The following is a 6981-nucleotide window of genomic DNA, read 5'->3' on the forward strand; positions in this document are numbered from 1 at the left end:
ATTGCTTTGGCTATTCGGGGTCTTTGGTGTTTCCATATGAATTCTTGAACTATTTGTTCCAGTTCATTGAAGAATGTTGCTGGTAATTTGATAGGGATTGCATCAAATCTGTATATTGCTTTGTGCAGGATGGCCATTTTGACAATATTAATTGTTCCTAGCCATGAGCATCGGATGAGTTTCCATTTGTTAGTGTTCCCTTTAATTTATCTTAAGAGTGACTTGTAGTTTTCAAGGTATAGGTCTTTCACTTCTTTGGTTAGGTTCATTCTGAGGTATTTTATTCTTTTTGATGCAATTGTGAATGGAGTTGTTTTCCTGATTTCTCTTTCTATTGGTTCATTGTTAGTATATAGGAAAGCCACAGATTTCTGTGTGTTAATTTTGTATCCTGCAACTTTGCTGTATTCTGATATCAGTTCTAGTAGTTTTGGAGTGGAGTCTTTGGGGTTTTTTATGTACAATATCTTGTCATCTGCAGATAGTGACAGTTTAACTTCTTCTTTACCAATCTGGATTCCTTGTATTTCTTTGTTTTGTCTGATTGCCATGGCTGGGACCTCCAGTACTATGTTAAATAACAGTGGGGAGAGTGGGCATCCCTGTCTAGTTCCCGATCTCAGAGGAAAAGATTTCAGCTTTTCGCTGTTCAGTATAATGTTGGCTGTGGGTTTATCATATATGGCATTTATTATGTTGAGGTACTTGCTCTCTATACCCATTTTGCTGAGAGTTTTTATCATGAATGAATGTTGAATTTTGTCAAATGCTTTTTCAGGATCTATGGAGATGATCATGTGGTTTTTGTCTTTCTTTTTGTTGATGTGGTGGATGAGGTTAATGGATTTTCGAATGTTGTACCATCCTTGCATCCCTGGGAAGAATCCCACTTGGTCGTGGTGTATGATCCTTTTGATATATTTTTGAATTCGGTTTGCTAGTATTTTGTTTTAAGTATTTTTGCATCTACATTCATCAGGGATATTGGTCTGTAATTTTCTTTTTTGGTGGGGTCTTTGCCTGGTTTTGGTATTAGGGTGATGTTGGCTTCATAGAATGAGTTTGGGAGTATTCCCTCCTCTTCTATTTTTTGGAAAACTTTAAGGAGAATGGGTATTATTTCTTCTCTGTGTGTCTGATAAAATTCTGAGGTAAATCTGTCCGGCCCCGGGGTTTTGTTCTTGGGTAGTTTTTTGATTACCACTTCAATTTCTTTGCTGGTAATTGGTTTGTTTAGATTTTGTGTTTCTTCCTTGGACTGTCTTGGAAGGTTGTATTTTTCTAGGAAGTTGTCCATTTCTTCTAGGTTTTCCAGCTTCTTAACATGTAGGTTTTCATAGTAGTCTCTAATAATTCTTTGTATTTCTGTTGGGTCCGTCGTGATGTTTTCTTTCTCGTTTCTGATTCTGTTGATGTGTGTTGATTCTTTTTTTCTCTTAATAAGTCTGGCTAGAGGCTTATCTATTTTGTTTATTTTCTCGAAGAACCAGGTCTTGGTTTCATTGATTTTTTCTATTGTTTTACTCTTCTCAATTTCATTTATTTCTTCTCTGATCTTTATTATGTCCCTCCTTCTGCTGACTTTAGGCTTCATTTGTTCTTCTTTTTCCAATTTTGATAATTGTGACATTAGACTATTTATTTGGGATTGTTCTTCCTTCTTTAAATATGCCTGGATTGCTATATACTTTCCTCTTAAGACTGCTTTCACTGCATCCCATAGAAGTTGGGGCTTTGTGTTGTTGTCATTGATTTCCATATATTGCCGGATCGCCATTTTAATTTGTTCATTTATCCATTGACTATTTAGAGGTGTGTTGTTAAGCCTCCATTTGTTTTTGAGCCTTTTTGCTTTCTTTGTACAATTTATTTCTAGTTTTATACCTTTGTGGTCTGAAAAGTTGGTTGGTAGAATTTCAATCTTTTTGAATTTACTGAAGCTCTTTTTGTGGGCTAGTATGTGGTCTATTCTGGAGAATGTTCCATGTGCACTTGAAAAGAATGTGTATCCTGTTGCTTTTGGGTGTAGAGTTCTATATATGTCTATTAGGTCCATCTGTTCTAGTGTGTTGTTCAGTGCCTCTGTGTCCTTACTTATTTTCTGTCTGTTGGATCTGTCCTTTGGAGTGAATGGTGCATTGAAGTCTCCTAAAATGAATGCATTGCAGTCTATTTCCTCCTTTAGTTCTGTTAGTATTTGTTTCACACATGCTGGTGCTCCTGTGTTGGGTGCATATATATTTATAATGGTTATATCCTCTTGTTGGACTGAGCCCTTTATCATTATGTTATTTCCTTCTTTATCTCTTGTTACTTTCTTTGTTTTGAAGTCTATTTTGTCTGATACTAGTACTGCAACACCTGCTTTTTTTCTCCCTATTGTTTGCATGAAATATCTTTTTCCATCCCCTGACTTTTAGTCTGTGCATGTCTTTGGGTTTGAGGTGAGTTTCTTGTAAGCAGCATATAGATGGGTCTTGTTTTTTTATCCATTCAGTGACTCTATGTCTTTTGATTGGTGCATTCAGTCCATTTACATTTAGGTGCTTATCGATAGGTATGTATTTATTGCCATTTCAGGCTTTAGATTCATAGTTACCAAAGGTTCCAGGTTACTTTCCTTACTATCGAAGAGTCTAACTTAACTCACTTGGTATGCTGTCACAAACAGAATCTAAAGGTTCTTTTCTATTTCTTCTCCTTTTTCTTCCTCCTTCATTCTTTATATATTAGGTATCAAATTCTGTACTTTTTGTCTATCCCTTGATTGACATTGGGGATAGTCAATTTAATTTTGCATTTGCCTCGTGGTCAGCTGCACCACCCTCCCTACCATGGTTTTACTACCTCTGGTGACAGCTATCCAACCCTAGGAACCCTTCCATCTATAGCAGTCCCTCCAAAATAGACTGCAGAGGTGGTTTGTGGGAGGTAAACTCTCTCAGCTTTTGCTTATCTGGAAATTGTTTAATCCCTCCTTCAAATTTAAATGATAATCTTGCCAGATAAAGTAATCTTGGTTCCAGGCCCTTCTACTTCATGGCATGAAATACATCATGCCACTCCCTTCTGACCTTTAAGGTTTCTGCTGAGAAGTCTGATGTTAGCCTGATGGGCTTTCCTTTGTATGTGATCTTATTTCTGCCTCTGGCTGCTTTTAATAGTCTGTCCTTATCCTTGACCTTTCCCACTTTAATTACTATGTGTCTTGGTGTTGTCTTCCTTGGGTCCCTTGTGTTGGGAGATCTGTGGATCTCCATGGCCTGAGAGACTATGTCCTTCCCCAGATTGGGGATGTTTTCAGCAACTACCTCCTCAAAGACACTTTCTATCCCTGTCTCTCTCTCTTCTTCTTCTGGTATCCCTATAATGAGAATATTGTTCCGCTTGGATTGTTCACAAAGTTCTCTCAATATTCTTTCATTTTTAGAGATCCTTTTTTCTCTCTGTGCCTCAGCTTCTTTGTATTCTTCTTCTCTAGTTTCTATTTCATTTATTTTCTCCTCCACCGTAACCCACCTGCTTTTAATACCCTCCACCGTGCTCTTGAATGATTGGATCTCCGACCTGAATTCATTCCTGAGTTCTTGGATGTCTTTCCGTACCTCCATTAGAATGTTGATGATTTTTATTTTGAACTCCCTTTCAGGAAGAGTCATGAGGTCCATATCATTTAAATCTTTCTTGGGAGTTGTATTAATAATTTTACTCCAGACAAGGTTCCTTTGGCAGTTCATGTTTGTATATGGTGCCCTCAAGTGTCCAGAAGCTCTATTCTGGAGCTGCTCAGACCCTGAAGCAATGTTGGGGGTCACAGGGAGGAAAGAGCTGTTCCCTGCCTCCTGGCTGCTGTGCCTGTCTCCACTGCCTGAGCCAGTGGGCCGTTCACACAGGTATGTTTTTGTCCCTGAGCAGCCGGATATGGATCCCTGCTTTCCACAAGCAGCCAGAATCCCATTCTCCCCAGGAACTCTGCCTGTATTAACTTTCCAACCCGGTAGTCATGCAAGTCTCATGAAAGCACCACGAAATGTAGGTTTGTGCTCCCAGAGCAGATCTCTGGAGCTAGGTATTCAGCAGTCCCAAGCCTTCCACTCCCTCCCTGCTCCATTTGTCTTACTCCTGCCGGTGAGCTGGGGTGGGGGAGGTGTTTGGGTCCCGCAGAGCCGCAGCTCTGGTACGTTACCCCATTTGGTGAGGTCTGCTCTTTTCTCCAGGTGTGTGCAGTCTGATGCTGTCCTCTTTCCTGTTGCTCTCTCAGGATTCATTGCACCAATTAAATTTTTTAATTGTATCCAGTTTTAGGAGGAAGCCTCTGTCTCTCCTCTCATGCCACCATCTTTAATCCCATCCTCCAGATCTTCTTTTCTAATGTAGGTATTTATCAGTATTAAACTTCCTTCTTCATACTGCTTTTGCTGTATCCCATGTTTTGGTTAAGCTGTGTTTTTGCTTTCATCTTGAGAAACTTTTTTACTTTCCTTTTGATTTCCTATTTGACTTGGTGATTAAGAATTTGTTGTTTAGTTTCCATGTATATGTGAGTTTCCTGTTTACTTGCTGTTATTGATTTTTAGTTTCATTCCACTGTGATTAGAAAAGATACTTGGTGTGATTTCAATGTTAAATTTGTTAAGACTTGTTTTGTGACCTAACATGATCTATCCTATAAATGTTTTGTGTGTACTTGAGAAGAATTTGTATTTTTATGCTGTTGGGTGAAAAGTTTTATACAAAGTCTGTTGGTCTGTAGTGTATATATGTGGTTTAAAGTGTTGTTTGAATCCACTGTTTATTGATTTTCTGTCTGGATGTTCTATTATTGCAATTGGGATATTGAAGTCTCCTATTATTATTGTATTGCTGTAAATTTCTCCTTTCACATCTGCCACTGTTTGTTTTATATATTTAGGTGCTCTGATGTTAGATATGTATGTATTTATAATTGTTATATCTTCCTGTGAAGTTCACCCTCTATCATTATGTAATGACCATCTTTGTCTATAGAGACCGTTTTTGACTTAAAGTCTACTGTCTGATAGAAGTTCAGCCATTCATGCTTTCTTTTGGTTACTACTTGCCTGGACTATTTTTTTTTCCATACCTTCACTTTCAGCATATATGTGTTCTTGAACTTGAAGTGAGCTTCTTCTAGACAGCATACAGTTAGATCTTGGCTTTTCTATCCTTTCAGCTACTCTCTGTTTATTTGGGATTTTAGTCTATTTACATTTAAAGTAATTATTGATATGGAAGAATTTACTATTGCCATTTAAACTGCTTTCTGTTTGTCTTGTAGTCCTTTTGTCCCTCTTTTCTCTCTTGCTATCTTCCTTTGTGTTTTGTTGTTGGTTTTTTTTTGTATTGTTATGTTTTGTTTTTCTCTTTTTCTTTTGTGTAACATCTATAGGCATTTTCTTTGTGGCTTACATAAAATCTCTTGTAAAAATATATTTTTAAGCTGATAACAGCTTAACTTGCATATAAGAATTCTGCATTTTTACCTCTATCACCCCATTATTTGTTACTGATGTCACAATTTATATCTATTAAGAGTATGTATTGATAAGCATAATTTTGTTATAGTAGTTAAAATGGAATTAGATCTCATACAGTGTAAATGCAGGGTCTACTTACCTAACCACAGGCTACACTGCCCCTCTTAAAATATAGTATGATTCTGGGGGATAGCTCTGGGGGTGTTCAGGGGAAGGTAACTTTGGGAGGTGGCCTACGCTTGATAAGGGGTTACCTTGTGGACGATGGTAGAGGGAGATAATCGCAGCACCAACCAGCTGGCTGCAGAGACTGCAAGTCTGGAAGAGCAGCTGCAAGGATGGGGAGAAGTGATGCTGATGGCGGATAAAGTCCTCTGATGGGAAAGAGCCTGGTTTCCACCTGCCATTGTGGGTGTGGTTTCTTTGGTGTTTCTGACTATCTACTATCTAGATCCATCTGTTTTGTCCGGTGTTTCCTGTTTTGTTATGTTTTTGTGCTTGGCTGACTACCTTGTTCCCATTCTAGTGCCTAGAATTTTTGGCTTCAATAAATGGACAACTGAGCAACAGCAGAGATTCCATGAAATCTGTAGCAACCTAGTGAAAACCCGACGCAGGGCCTTGGGCTGGTGGAAACGCCTCTTCACACTAAAGGAAGAAAAGCCTAAAATGTACTTCATGACCATGATCATTTGTCTTGCTGCAGTTGCTTGGGTGGGACAGCAAGTCCACAACCTTCTTCTTACCTACTTGATAGTGAGTTTCTTACTGCTGCTTCCTGGACTCAACCAACATGGAATCATTTTCAAGTACATTGGAATGGCCAAAAGGGAGATAAATAAGCTGCTCAAGCAAAAAAGAAAAGAAAAATGAATAGTGCATCTGTTTTATTCAATGTGATTGATGGTGTATATGTTGTTCTTGGGAACGGTTTCTATTAAGCTATCTGGAACTAAAATGTTACAGAAGTAGCTCTTTGCTCTCCATCATTCTGCCCTTAGTTAATAGCAATTCAGACTTGCTGAATAAGGTTTTCTGCATAGTGTCTTTGTGTCAAGTGTTGCTGGGTACATGCTCATTTGTTCTTACGTGGACAACTCACGGGAGAGTATGACTTATTTTTTTCTCACCCAGAGTTAATTGAATTCTCTTACACAATTTCCTTTAAAATAATATTGTGGTGAACTTCACCCTTTAGTACAGTTAACAGTGACTTTGGATAGTTGGAGTTGACCTTCACTTTAGCTTGATACAGGGTAGTGGTCTGTGGCTCCAGGAAGCTGGTTCTACTGTCTACTTCCACAGTCTGCTTAAAGAACCGTCTGGCTTTATGAATAAGGAGACCAAGTTTACCCCTTCTGATGAAGGAACCAGTTAAGATTCTTTCCTCATTCTGTTTCTATACCATGGGAGAAGGTCCTTATGGATGAATGAAACTAATTCCATGCTCTGCTATATGTTTCTGTCTTCTGCAAAACTTAGC

At 38.4% G+C, this 6981-nt stretch overlaps 1 pseudogene; it reads left to right on the forward strand.

Annotated features, from left to right (window-relative positions):
* Positions 1-5722: 5722 nt before the first annotated feature.
* On the forward strand, positions 5723-6372 carry LOC108401013 (ADP-ribosylation factor-like protein 6-interacting protein 1 pseudogene; annotated as a pseudogene).
* Positions 6373-6981: the final 609 nt, after the last annotated feature.

The sequence above is a fragment of the Manis javanica genome, chromosome 2 (assembly GCF_040802235.1).
Source record: "Manis javanica isolate MJ-LG chromosome 2, MJ_LKY, whole genome shotgun sequence".
Lineage (NCBI taxonomy): Eukaryota > Metazoa > Chordata > Mammalia > Pholidota > Manidae > Manis > Manis javanica.